The sequence below is a fragment of the Sus scrofa genome, chromosome 6 (assembly GCF_054392235.1).
Source record: "Sus scrofa isolate SSC_HxYL_T2T_F1_AM1 chromosome 6, Sscrofa_HxYL_maternal_Yorkshire_Landrace_v2.0, whole genome shotgun sequence".
Lineage (NCBI taxonomy): Eukaryota > Metazoa > Chordata > Mammalia > Artiodactyla > Suidae > Sus > Sus scrofa.
In genome coordinates, this window is record NC_139388.1 from 10,278,362 (window position 1) to 10,292,418 (window position 14,057).

A 14,057-nucleotide genomic window follows, 5' to 3' on the forward strand; every position below is an offset into this window, starting at 1 on the left:
TGGGGAGAGGACAAGATGGCGGAGGAGTAGGGGGACACGCTCGCCCTCTCCCACAAACACAACAAAAAAAGCACATCTACAGAAGAAATGACTCGCACAGAACAACAACCAATCGCTGGCAGAGGAACCTAAACTCCAATAACGGCAAGAAGTTCGTGACATTATTGGGCAGAACGGGAGAAAAGAGGAGAGTGAGAGAAGGTGAATCCGAGCGGGACGGGCGCTCCTGAAAGGGAACTGCGGAGGAGAAAGGGATCCCGCACCCTGGAAAGTCTCCTACCGGGGGAAAGATCAAACGAACCGGAGGAATCTCCAGATGCAGAGAAGAGTGTAGCAGTAAGTCGGAGTACGGAAAAAAGATCAAGAACCCAACGGACCATCTGAACTACGGGTACAGTCACCAAAAATTGAGACGCCTGGGTGGGGGCTGGGCACCGAATCCTCGGCTCCAGAGGTTAGTCCCCGGGAAAGGGCAGGGGGACGCCTGGGTGGGGGCTGGGCACCGAGACCTCAGCTCTGAAGGTTGGTCCCCGAGAGGGGGCCGGGGGACGCCTGGGTTGGGGCTGGGCACCGAGACCTCGCCTCCGAAGGTTAGTCCCCAAGAAAGGGCCGGGGGACGCCTGGTGGGGGGGGCTGGGCACCGAGACCTCGGCTCCAGAGATTAGTCCCCGGGCTAGGGGGGCGGGGAAGAGCGGAAACTGCTTGGGAGGTCTCTAAACCATTTGACGGGGCAGAGACTGCCTGGGAGACTAGAAAACAAAGCTGTCGCAGAGGAAGGGAGCAATACTCTAGGGGCGGGGAAGTGGAAAGCCGCCGCAGAGGGAACCTGGGAGAAGAGCCTGGTCTGCGCCCGTGCTGGGGAGGGGAGAGAAGAAGGGGTGGGTCCCCATAGAATACCCCCCACGCCACAGCAAGCTTACAGGCCCGCTAGCTAGCAGAAAGCTGTGCTTCCCAGTGCATTCCCTCCCCCCACCCCCGCCACCCCCTATGCTCTCGCTGAACCTGGGGCTGCCTGCCATCCAGGAGGGCTGGCCTCAACAATTGCCTGAAGCCTACCACCGCAGGGGCTCTCCCTGCACAGGCCTGCTTGCCCTTTGGAGGGGCTACACTTCCACGGAGCAGCACCAAACACCACCAGCCCCCTAGAAAAGGCCTGCAGCCCAGAAAAGCTAGAACAAGCCTAGCCAGGCCGTGAATAGATCGACCTAATTCTCCGACGGTTTTTCTGAGACGGGCTCCCCCGGGGAGGAGCCTCTTGAGTCTCCAAGGGCCTTGCTACACGCCCAAGACCCCAGGGGGTGCTAAGACCTAGTGGACCAGCTGCATAGGACTGCCAGCTCCAGGCAGGACCCCCTGCAGCCCAGAAAAGCTGCAACAAGCCTGGCCGAATTGGGAAAAGATCTCAGACGGTCTTTCTGAGTCGGGCTGTCCTGGGGAGGAGCCTCTTGAGTCTCCAAGGGCCCTGCTACCCGCCCAAGACCCCAAGGGGTGCTGAGACCTAGTGGACCAGCTGCATAGGACTGCCAGCTCCAGGCAGGACCCCCTGCAGCCCAGAAAAGCTGCAACAAGCCTGGCCGACTTGGGAAAAGATCTCAGACGGTCTTTCTGAGTCGGGCTGTTCTGGGGAGGAGCCTCTTGAGTCTCCAAAGGCCCTGCTACCCGCCCAAGACCCCAAGGGGTGCTGAGACCTAGTGGACCAGCTGCATAGGACTGCCAGCTCCAGGCAGGACCCCCTGCAGCCCAGAAAAGCTACAACAAGCCTGGCGGAATCGGGAAAAGATCTCAGACGGTCTTTCTGAGTCGGGCTGCCCTGGGGAGGAACCTCTTGAGTCTCCAAGGGCCCTGCTACCCGCCCAAGACCCCAGGGGGTGCTGAGAACCAAGTGAAATCTGCTACCATCGTGGGGTGGACCTCCCAGTCCTGTCTGCCCTCAGGAAGTCCTCCTTTGCTTCAAAGAAACACTGTTAGTCCCATCAACACTCCAGAAAAGCCACACTGCCTCAAAAAAAGATTGACCAACAACGACAGCCCTCAGGAAATATTCCAGGGCAGTGACAAGGCAAACACTACCCGATAACGGAGAGTACAACTCCCTCAGGAGAAAGAAGACAACAAGCAAGATGAAGAAGCTGAGAAACCACCCCCAGTCAAACCAACAGGAGAACTCACCTAAAACAGTCAACAATGAAACTGATCTCTGCAGTCTGACAGACCTGGAGTTCAAAAGAGAAATAGTGAAAATACTGAAGGAATTAAGAGAAGATATGAACAGCAATGCAGATACCCTCAGAAAGGAGCTAGAAAATATAAGGAGGAGCCAAGAAAAACTAGAACATTCATTTGCAGAGATGCAAACTGAACTAGGGGCAGTAAAAACCAGAATGAATAATGCAGAAGAACGAATCAGTGATATGGAAGATAGAATAATGGAAATCACTCAATCTGGTCAACAGACAGAAAACCGAATCAAAAAACTGGAAAGCAATATAAGAGACCTATGGGATAATATAAAACGGGCCAATCTACGCATAATAGGAATTCCAGAAGGAGTAGAAAAAGATAAAGGAATGGAAAATATATTTGAAGAAATTATCGCTGGAAACTTCCCAAATCTAAAGGATACTGGATTCAAGATACAAGAAGCACAGAGGGCCCCAAACAAACTGAACCCAAACAGATCCACACCAAGACACATCATAATAAAAATGGCAAAAGTTAGTGATAAAGAGAGGATCCTCAAGGGAGCAAGAGAAAAACAGAATGTTACCTACAAGGGAACCCCCATAAGAATATCAGCTGATTTCTCTACAGAAACACTACAGGCCAGGAGGGAATGGCAAGAGATATTTAAAGTGCTAAAAGGAAAAAATATGCAACCTAGAATACTCTATCCAGCAAGAATATCATTTAAAATAGAAGGGGAAATAAAAATTTTTCCCAGCAAACAAATACTTAAAGAATACAGCAACACAAAACCCAGGTTAAAGGAAATATTGAAAGGGCTTCTCTAAACCAAAAAGAAAGGAAGGAAAGGGAAGAAAAAAGAAAAGAAAAAAAAAAAAAAAAGAAGAAGAAGAAGAAGAGGAAGAACTAGGACTGAGGAAGATACAATCAGAGAGCAGTCACTCAAATAAGCCAGCATACAGATTTAATCATGAACATGCTTCAAACAAAATAAAATTAAAAAGAAAAAAATAAAAGAGTCATCAAAACCATAAAATGTGGGCAAGGGATGTTAGGAGGTAAATAATCCTTTTTGTTTGTATGTATGTCTCTCTTCTTAATTTTAATATAATAATGAAGTGTTTGAACTTACAGGACCATCAGGCTAAAACACACAATTATGGGAAGGGGTTAGCATACTTAAAAAACAGGGCAACCACAAGCCAAAACCAAATATTGCATTTGCAAAAAATGAAAAAAAAAAATACACTCAAGCAGATAATAACAGGAGACCATCCAACCAAAAAAAAAAAAAAAAAAAAGAAGAATGGAGAACCATAGAATCAACTGGAACACGAGGATCAAATGGCAATAAATAATCATCTATCAATTATCACCTTAAATGTCAATGGACTGAATGCCCCAATCAAAAGACACAGAATGGCTGAGTGGATAAAACGGCAAAAACCTTCAATATGCTGCCTACAAGAAACTCACCTTAGGACAAAAGATACATATAGATTGAAAGTGAAAGGCTGGGGAAAAGTATTTCATGCCAATAGACATGACAGAAAAGCAGGAGTTGCAACGCTCATATCAGACAAAATAGACTTTAAAACAAAAGACATAAAGAAAGACAAAGAAGGACACTATTTAATGATTAAGGGATCCATCCAAGGAGAGGATGTTACTATCATCAACATATATGCCCCAAACATAGGAGCACCCAGATACATACAACAAATATTAACAGACATAAAGGGAGATATTGATGAGAATACAATCATAGTAGGAGACCTAAATACCCCCCTCACATCAATGGACAGATCCTCTAGACAGAAAACCAATAAAGCAACAGAGATCCTAAAGGAAACAATAGAAAAGTTAGACTTAATTGATATCTTCAGGACACTACATCCAAAAAAAGCAGAATACACATTCTTCTCAAATGCTCATGGAACATTCTCAAGAATCGACCACATATTGGGACATAAAGCGAATCTCAATAAATTTAGGAGCATAGAAATTATCTCAAGTATCTTCTCTGACCACAATGCCATGAAATTAGAAATCAACCATGGGAAAAGGAAAGAGAAAAAACCTACTCCATGGAGACTAAACAACATGCTACTAAAAAACCAATGGGTCAATGAGGAAATCAAGAAGGAAATTAAAAACTATCTTGAAACAAATGATAATGAAGACACAACCTCTCAAAATCTATGGGATGCTGCGAAAGCAGTGCTCAGAGGGAAATTTATAGCAATCCAGGCCTTTCTCAAAAAAGAAGAAAGATCCCAAATTGACAACTTAACCCTCCACCTAAATGAATTAGAAAAAGAAGAACAAAGAAGTCCTAAAGTCAGCAGAAGGAAGGAAATTGTAAAGATCAAAGAAGAAATCAATAAAATAGAGACTCAAAAAACAATAGAGAAAATTAATAAAACCAAGAGCTGGTTCTTTGAAAAGGTGAACAAAATTGATAAACCCCTGGCCAGACTCACTAAAAAGAGGAGAGAAAGAACCCAAATCACCAAAATTATAAATGAAAAAGGAGAAATCACAACGGATACAGCAGAAATTCAAAAAACCATAAGAGAATACTATGAACAACTATATGGCAATAAGTTTGACAATCTGGAAGAAATGGACAATTTTCTAGAATCTTACAGCCTGCCAAAACTGAATCAAGCAGAAACAGACCAACTGAACAGACCAATCACTAGAAATGAAATTGAAGAGGTCATAAAATCACTCCCTACAAATAAAAGCCCAGGACCAGATGGCTTCACAGGTGAATTCTATCAAACATATAAAGAGGAATTGGTGCCCATCCTCCTTAAACTCTTTCAAAAGGTTGAAGAAGAAGGAATACTCCCAAAGACATTCTATGAGGCCACCATCACCCTCATTCCAAAACCAGGCAGAGATACCACCAAAAAAGAAAACTATCGCCCAATATCATTGATGAATATAGATGCAAAACTTCTCAACAAAATCTTAGCCAACCGAATCCAACAACATATCAAAAAAATTATACACCATGACCAGGTTGGGTTCATCCCAGGTTCACAAGGATGGTTCAACATACGCAAATCAATCAACATCATACACCACATTAACAAGAAAAAAGTCAAAAATCATATGATCATCTCAATAGATGCAGAAAAAGCATTTGACAAAGTTCAACATCCATTCATGATCAAGACCCTCGCCAAAGTGGGTATAGAGGGAACATTCCTGAATATAATCAAAGCCATTTATGATAAACCCACAGCAAATATAATCCTCAATGGGGAAAAACTGAAAGCCTTCTCACTCAAATCTGGAACAAGACAGGGATGCCCACTCTCACCACTGCTCTTCAACATAGTTTTGGAAGTCTTAGCCACAGCAATTAGACAAACAAAAGAAATCAAAGGCATCCATATAGGAAGAGAAGAGATCAAACTGTCACTGTATGCAGATGACATGATTCTATACCTAGAAAACCCTAAGGACTCAACCCCAAAACTCCTTGAACTGATTAATAAATTCAGCAAAGTGGCAGGATATAAGATTAACATTCAGAAGTCAGTTGCATTTCTGTATACCAGCAATGAAGCATTAGAAAAGGAATACAAAAATACGATACCTTTTAAAATTGTACCTCACAAAATCAAATACCTCGGAATACACCTAACCAAAGAGGTAAAGGACCTATATGCCGAGAACTATAAAACCTTAATCAAAGAAATCAAAGAAGATGTAAAAAAATGGAAAGATATTCCATGTTCCTGGATTGGAAAAATCAATATTGTGAAAATGGCCATCCTACCCAAAGCAATCTACAGATTCAATGCAATCCCTATCAAATTACCCATGACATTTTTCACAGAACTAGAACAAACAATCCAAACATTTATATGGAACAACAAAAGACCCAGAATCGCCAAAGCAATCCTGAGAAACAAAAACCAAGCAGGAGGCATAACTCTCCCAGACTTCAAGAAATACTACAAAGCCACAGTCATCAAAACAGTGTGGTACTGGTATCAAAACAGACAGACAGACCAATGGAACAGAATAGAGAATCTGGAAATTAACCCTGACACCTATGGTCAATTAATCTTTGACAAGGGAGGCAAGAACATCAAATGGGAAAAGGAAAGTCTATTCAGCAAGCATTGCTGGGAAACCTGGACAGCTGCATGCAAAGCAATGAAACTAGAACACACCCTCACACCATGCACAAAAATAAACTCCAAATGGCTGAAAGACTTAAATATACGACAGGACACCATCAAACTCCTAGAAGAAAACATAGGCAAAACACTCTCTGACATCAACATCATGAATATTTTCTCAGGTCAGTCTCCCAAAGCAATAGAAACTAGAGCAAAAATAAACCCATGGGACCTCATCAAACTGAAAAGCTTTTGCACAGCAAAGGAAACCCAAAAGAAAACAAAAAGACAACTTACAGAATGGGAGAAAATAGTTTCAAATGATGCAACTGACAAGGGCTTAATCTCTAGAATATACAAGCAACTTATACAACTCAACAGCAAAAAAACCAATCAATCAATGGAAAAATGGGCAAAAGACCTGAATAGACATTTCTCCAAGGAAGATATACAGATGGCCAACAAACACATGAAAAAATGCTCAACATCGCTGATTATAAGAGAAATGCAAATCAAAACTACCATGAGATACCACCTCACACCAGTCAGAATGGCCATCATTCATAAATCCACAAATAACAAGTGCTGGAGGGGCTGTGGAGAAAAGGGAACCCTCCTGCACTGCTGGTGGGAATGTAAACTGGTACAGCCACTATGGAGAACAGTTTGGAGATACCTTAGAAATCTATACATAGAACTTCCATATGACCCTGCAATCCCACTCTTGGGCATCTATCCGGACAAAGCTCTACTTAAAAGAGACACATGCACCCGCATGTTCATTGCAGCACTATTCACAATAGCCAGGACATGGAAACAATCCAAATGTCCATCGACAGAGGATTGGATTCGGAAGATGTGGTATATATACACGATGGAATACTACTCAGCCATAAAAAAGGATGACATCATGCCATTTGCAGCAACATGGATGGAACTAGAGAATCTCATACTGAGTGAAATGAGCCAGAAAGACAAAGACAAATACCATATGACATCACTTATAACTGGAATCTAATATCCAGCACAAATGAACATCTCCTCAGAAAAGAAAATCAATCATGGACTTGGAGAAGAGACTTGTGGTTGCCTGATGGGAGGGGGAGGGAGTGGGAGGGATTGGGAGCTTGGGCTTATCAGTCACAACGTAGAATAGATTTACAAGGAGATCCCGCTGAATAGCATTGAGAACTATGTCTAGATACTCATGTTGCAACAGAAGAAATGGTGGGGGAAAAACTGTAATTGTAATGTATACATGTAAGGATAACCTGACCCCCTTGCTGTACAGTGGGAAAATAAAATTAAAAAAAAAAAAAAAAAAAAAAAAAAATGTAGAGAAAAAAAAAAAAAATAAAAAATAAAAAATAAAAAAAAAATAGAAGGGACTGGCCTGAAGCAAGTGGGGCTTGGCATGAGGCAGGCCTGGGTAAGACACGTTCCTCGCAGAACATCGACGCCGCCCCCGCCCGGCAGCGCAGCAGCCCGGCAGCCAGGCATCAGGCAGGTGCGGGAGAGGGGAAGGCGGCCTCCAGCCTGTGCATCACCACTGGGCAGGCGGTGTACCTGGAGCATTCCGGCTCTGCCATCTGGGGGTGGCGGGCATCTAAAAGGAGGCGGCTCAGGCTCTTTCCTTTTGCCTTTCTCCTTCTCTTGGGTGAGAAGACAGTGCCAGGCTCACACGAGCGCCACTCCTCATCTGAGAGCGGGGCCAAGGCCCTGGGCGCCCTGGCTTCGGAGGCGGGCGCGCCGTAGAGAGTGCGCATGTGGGGGCGCAGGCAGCGCGGCCTTTACGTCTCCGGGGCGGGCGGGGGCCCCGAGTTCTATTTGGAGGAATGTCCCAGCCTTTGGTGTCGTCTTCTCATGTCCACAGGAGCCACTCCCTCCACACGTGAAGCCCATGGCCTCCCTTCCTGGGCAGCCCCTGCTTGGCGAGGGGACTGTCTTCGGGGCACAGGGCCGATCCGATGTCCAGCAGGAAGGCCCGGGCATGCGGGGTGGGGGTAGGGGGTCTGCAAGGGCCCTTCGCCCTGGATCCCGTCTCTCCCCTGGAGCTCGGCCAAGGAAACGCTGTGCACGGAGCCAAGCGCCGGCTTTTCCCTCCTCCCCCCCAACCCCCGGTCCCCAGGGTCCTCTCCACCCACTCTGTACAAAATCAGTTCATCTGGGTCACTGTTAAGGCCCAGCGCCCGGGCCAGCTGGAAGGAGTTGCCTCTTTTGGGCCAAACGCGTGGAGTTTCTTCCAGCCTCAAGCTAAGGCGTTCCGTGTACCAGGACAGCACCGAGATGCGGCCAGGGCTGGAGGAGCATCTGCCAGCCAGACTGGCCTGCAGTCTCCAGGCTGGGAGCGAGCCGGAAGCCTCAGTTTCTGGTGAGGCTCCTTGGCCGGGAGAGGCTGGGCCTGGGGATTCCAGTTCTCTGAAACCCAGGAGGAACTGAGGTTCCGGTGTGGGGCCAGGCTGTCCTGCTTGCCAGGGCCAAATCTGGGTCCTAGCCCAGGAAAAAAAAAAAAAAAAAAAAAAGATGATTTTCATAGAGAAACAGATTCGCTTTATTTGCTTTGGTTTCTTCCAACTCAGAAGTGACCTGAGTACTGCTGGGAGGGCCCTGGGGGGGGGGGGGGGGAGGACCCTGACTTTATTCTCAAAACTAGGCTGGTTAAATAAGGCATTGTCAGGCCAGAAGCTGCCTGGACTCTTGGCAAGTGTATTAACTCAGTATGAAATAATATAAACAGAAAAGAACAATATTCCCTGTTTTCTCACTCCAGGCATTTGAGAGGCTGGGAATCAGTATTCATTTGGAATGGGCCAAGATCTTTGAAAAATAAGTTTTGTGGACTTAAAAGATCTTTCGACTTGAAGTTCTGAAGTGTGGGGGCTGCCTCGTGTGAAGGTTCCAAATGGCATCTATTGTGCTTTGGGGACTCGGAAACACTCAAGAATAAAAGTCCTTCGTGGCGGGAATGGATTGAAATATACCATGTGTCTCTTTTGAGGCATGAAAACATACACATAACCAGATACAAAAACACACACATTTATACATTCTTCTGGGGGCCCCGTAACTCTTCCCAGTTATTCTTCATGTTGATTCATGTCTGTTTGGTTTCTAAACTGTTCAGTTTAAGACCTCGAATTGAGATGGTCTAGAAAGTAAAAAATCCAGCTGTGCTTGCTGCAGAGGCCCCCAGCGTGAACACACAGGCTCGGACGTGGAGGGGGTGTTTCAGGGAGTGGGGGACCCCGCCAGCCCCAGGCAAGCCTCACTCCTGCCACGTGGAAACTAGAATTGATTCTTCAATTCTCCCCGACTCCCAGAGATGTTCTGTGCAGGAGCTGAGTCCTGGTTCATACATTCTGGGTGCAGGAGGAAGAAGAGAGAGAGAGAGAGCATTGCTGAAATACTGCCACTCCGATCCCCACTCCTGGGACCAGGCAGGCTTTTGAACATTTACAAAACAATGAATCAGCACACATCTTCCAGGCCAGATGAGCCTGGGGAGAAAAGTGTGAAGAGGAACTGGGAGAAATACTTGAAATTGTGGACAGAGACACTTTAAAAAGCCAAAATGGAGAAATGCATTCCATCCAAGAGAACCACCATCTTGCTGAAAATTACTGGCTCGTAAGATAATTTACTTTACATTGGTTAATCTTAGAGAGTACGTTTTTCCTAGGATTTTCCTAAAGGAAGACAATCTCCTTGAGTTCCCTGTTTTTAAACTTGTCCCCTCCCTTTTGGGGATATTTGACTCTCTAGACTCTCCAGAGAGCCGTTTCCTCATACATCCTAGAGAATATACGATTTCATTTTTCCACACATGCATTTCTATACACCTGGAATTTCAGTTATTTATTAACCATGCCTAGTTTTGTGGTTTCTAGCTTTATATCTTTAAAGTCATTAAAACTTAATAGGAGAATTAATCATAAAAGAAATCTATCAAACACAGTTGCCAAGCACTTTTTTTCCCCCCGCTGACTGACATCTTTAAAATGTATTTGAATGTTATTTATTTCATCACACCCAGGGAATAAAAAAAAAAAATAACTTGCAGCTTCCAAGTTCAGAGAAAGCATAAAAATGTGATTTACTACTTATTGTACAGTTAGGCACATGCATATTATATACTGCATGTTAATCTTCGACTGGCTAAGTTTAGCAAATTTGACAACACTACCGTTTGCTAGTAAGGAAAAAGAATCGACATCTGTTCTCTCCCAGATATGGCTCCTTCTTGGAAGGAATCAGAAATATGCCCAGGCCTTCTATTTCCTGGGTAAACTGATAGAATGTGGGCTGTTTAAATGGACAGTCAAACCACAATGCCCCCTGGTGGTGAAATAGTGCATACACATGTGTTAGCGTCTGCACAGGGAATATTTTCGAGAGAAACTTAATTTTTTAATAATGTGGAAATTTTCTGGTAGCTTTCAAATTGCAAATGCAAAAATCGTGGAGCACTGATAGCCCTTTAAGTGGAAAATAAATATTCACTATACTGGTAGTGAAATTAGAGGCATATTTAGTTTCTCCTAAATCACCTAGATCAAAGTTGCTTTGTTTTGATTTTTACAAAAAGGGATGATGTTTTAATCCACACTGAAGACTTGGAGTATCGGGAAAAATCAGAATTAGAGCACAGGTAGTTTTTCAACTCAATTTACAAAAGTGAAGCTGTCAGCAGATACTTCCGGGTAGACCTATGGGTCTGTTAGCTTATTGTCACTCCAGTTAAAATGGAGTGAGAGCAGATTCCAGATTTTGCCAGCGGATGGAAGACTCCATCTTCCCATCATGCTCTCAGCATGCACCTCTGATAAGCAGCTTAAAGGGAACTTCCTCGGGTCAGACATAAATAGTGATTCTCAGGTTCCCTTAATCCAGACACACATTGCTTCTGAGTGAGGCCTCATAAATCTCAAAACCAGTCAGCGACACAGGCAAGACGACACTGTTAGAAGGTGCAAATACATTCAATAGCCACGGCGTGGACTCATTCATCACACAAACAATACTGATGTCTTGTAGGGATCCAGGGACATGGCACCACCTCTCTCGCAAAGTGCGTGATCTCTAGAAGCAGGAGGCCTAGGAGAGGAGCTGTGAGTGCTTTCCTTCTTCTCAAGAGCTGAGCCACTCACAGTCCGAGGACAACCAGCAGGCGCACAGGGTCCCCCAGGTCTCCTGGCCCCTGACCCAGAGCTGTCCACTTTGGAATAATGACTTATCTCTGATGCCAAACATTTTAAGACACTTCCCTAATGGCTGAGGCGATACTGCTTAGGACATGCTGTAAAAAAACAGTGCAATGGAAAGATAATCCACTCTAAGACATGTACACAGATTCTCAGAGCAGCATGATTCCTAACAGCCAGAAACTGCAAACAGTTCAGATGCTCGTCAGGTGATGAATGGATGCACTGAATGTGGTACACCCACACGAAGGAATATTATGAAGTCATAAAAAGAAACAAAGTACGGGAATTCTTCTATGGTACAGCGGGTTGAGGATCTGGTGTTGTCACGGCAGAGGCTTGGGTCGATGCTACAGCACAAGTTCAATCCCTGGCCTGGGCTCTTCCACGGGCAGAGCCAAAAAAGAAAAGAAAAGAGAAAAAGAGAAAACCGCAAAGCACTGATATATGTTACAACCGGGATGAGCCTTGATAACATTCTGCTAAGTGAAAGAAGCCGGATACAAAAGACCACATGTTGCACCATCGGTTTATAGGGAATGTCCAGAACCAGCAAATCCACTAATAGAGAAAGCAGGCCAGTGGTTGCCCAGGGCTGGGAGAAGGGGTAACTGAGGTGAGGGCCAAGGAGTGTGGACCTGCTGGGGCTAATAAACATATTCTAAAACTGATGGCAGTGATACACGCACAACTCTGTAAATACACCAAAAAACACTGAATTGTACATTTTAAATGAATGAATTATATGGTGAGTGCATTATGTGTGGATGAAGCTGCTTCTGTCTGTTTTGTTTTTTTTAAAAAAAAAAAAAAAAGGCTGCTGAGGGCAGGCACACCCTGTAAAGGTCCAGAGACCTGAGAAGTGACCAGGAGAAGGAAGACAAGGAAACAGTAAACGCCCCCAGAGAAGCGATGCCCGCCAAGCCTGGCTCAGGCTGGAAGTCCACTCTCCCTTTTGTCCAAGGGGATGCGGCCCAGCTCCAACACCCCCAGAAACCTTCTACCCAAAACTCGAGGAAGAAGTCTCTCTCCATCCAGATCACGAAATCTAAAGATGGGGGCACTTCGGGGTTTTCGGCCCACACCGCCCACTTCCCCTACAAAACCCATCATCCTCGCCCACCAGAGATCTGGATTCAATTAGCCTGGAGCGTCACTCTTTTGAAAGAATTTCCCAGGTGATCCGCGGGTCCAGCTGAAGCAGGAGATCCCTGTTTGGGAGAGAGCCAGCAAGAAAGCCAGGGCACAATGGGAAGGAAAGCTGGGCACAGTGGCAGCCTGCATGGCTTTTTGTACCAAGTCTTTACTGTGGATTTCTTCCCCATCTCCCACGTATGTTTCAAAAAAAAAAAAAAAAAAAAAACAAACCCTCTGTGCAGCTGTGGCAGGCGGAGTCGTGGTCAGCCTGCCCGCCCCACCAGCATCTGATCATTTTCACAAATAACACCAAAATGTTTACACAAACAAAGATATCCAAACCAGCTTGCCTGCTTTTTCATAACAGGCAGGCACTCTTCCAAAAATGGTTTCATTATACCAAAAAAAAAGGTCCGTGCAGAAGGAAGGGTGCTTGTGTTCCAAGTTCAGATTTCTGTGGGCAGTAACTGAGAACTTCAATCGCTGGTACCCAGCTGACCCTCTGTCCGGCCCGACATTCTTCGCTGTTGAAGACTTGAGGATAAAAGCCTCCCGCATCTGACCCAGCAAGGCTGTGCCCGCTGCCCCGGCTGGGATTGAGTCCAAGCTAAACATCAGCGAACCTGAGCGTGGTGCAGCACTGCTCGATGCCCAGAGAGAGAAACACGCTGGCTTTGAATTCCTTCTCTTGGAACTTCTTTGAGCCAGGAACTATCAACTCGTCGCAGGTGTGGCGTCAGGGGTTGTCCAGAGTGTTCTCTCTGGGCCTGTACTGATCAATGACAATTTTGGAAAACACTGCCTGTGTAATTCACCATGGAAAAAAAGCTTTGGGATTGAAGGATGTGACTGGAGCTTCTAACACAAACGTCCACGTGTTCCCCAAAAAAGCCAGTCCAGCTGGAAGGCGGCTGGGAAAAAATCACAAGAACACCCGAAATGAGCCCCCCGTCTTGTAAGGGAGAGTGAGGCATCTGCCCACTCCTGTCACTACACAAATGCTCAGGGGTCTCCAGCAGCGCACGCCTGGCACACCCTGCCATGGTTTGCCAGACGCGGTGAAATGGTACCACGGCTAACTCGGTGAGGAGCGTGGGGTACATAAGGAAAGAAGAGGGGTAGATGAACGGGGAAAGAAGGATCGGAGAGCGGAAGAACCCAGTGCAAAAAGGCGCCTACGTGCCGTGCGCCATGAAACCCAACGGCTGTGGGGACAATTCAATTTAATCTTGGCAACCAGGATGGAGACTTAACACCCGTGGCAAATGCCAAGCAATCCAGACAGTTTTTTTAAAGGCCATCTTTCCCAGCTGCGCACACGCTCACGCACACAACGAGCCCTGCGCTGACTGTAGGTAGCAGCAAACGCAGGCCGGCGAAGCCCTCCGCA

General features: G+C 45.6%; 1 protein-coding gene and 1 long non-coding RNA gene across 9 annotated transcripts in view; one reads left to right on the forward strand and one right to left on the reverse strand.

Annotated features, from left to right (window-relative positions):
* Positions 1-14,057, reverse strand: part of WWOX (WW domain containing oxidoreductase) — a 969,209-nt gene that overhangs the window by 612,567 nt on the left and 342,585 nt on the right. Inside the window, exon 9 of one of the 8 annotated variants that reach the window (XR_014805385.1) lies at positions 7,723-8,819. The exons of the other annotated variants lie outside the window; for them this stretch is intronic. The gene's annotated coding sequence lies outside the window, so the exon portion shown is untranslated. The remainder of the gene's footprint in view (positions 1-7,722; positions 8,820-14,057) is intronic. 8 annotated transcript variants of the gene reach the window in all.
* LOC146402194 (uncharacterized) lies at positions 2-12,302 on the forward strand. Its single transcript, XR_014805388.1, has 2 exons — positions 2-454; positions 9,100-12,302. It is a non-coding gene; the product is annotated as an uncharacterized LOC146402194 (long non-coding RNA).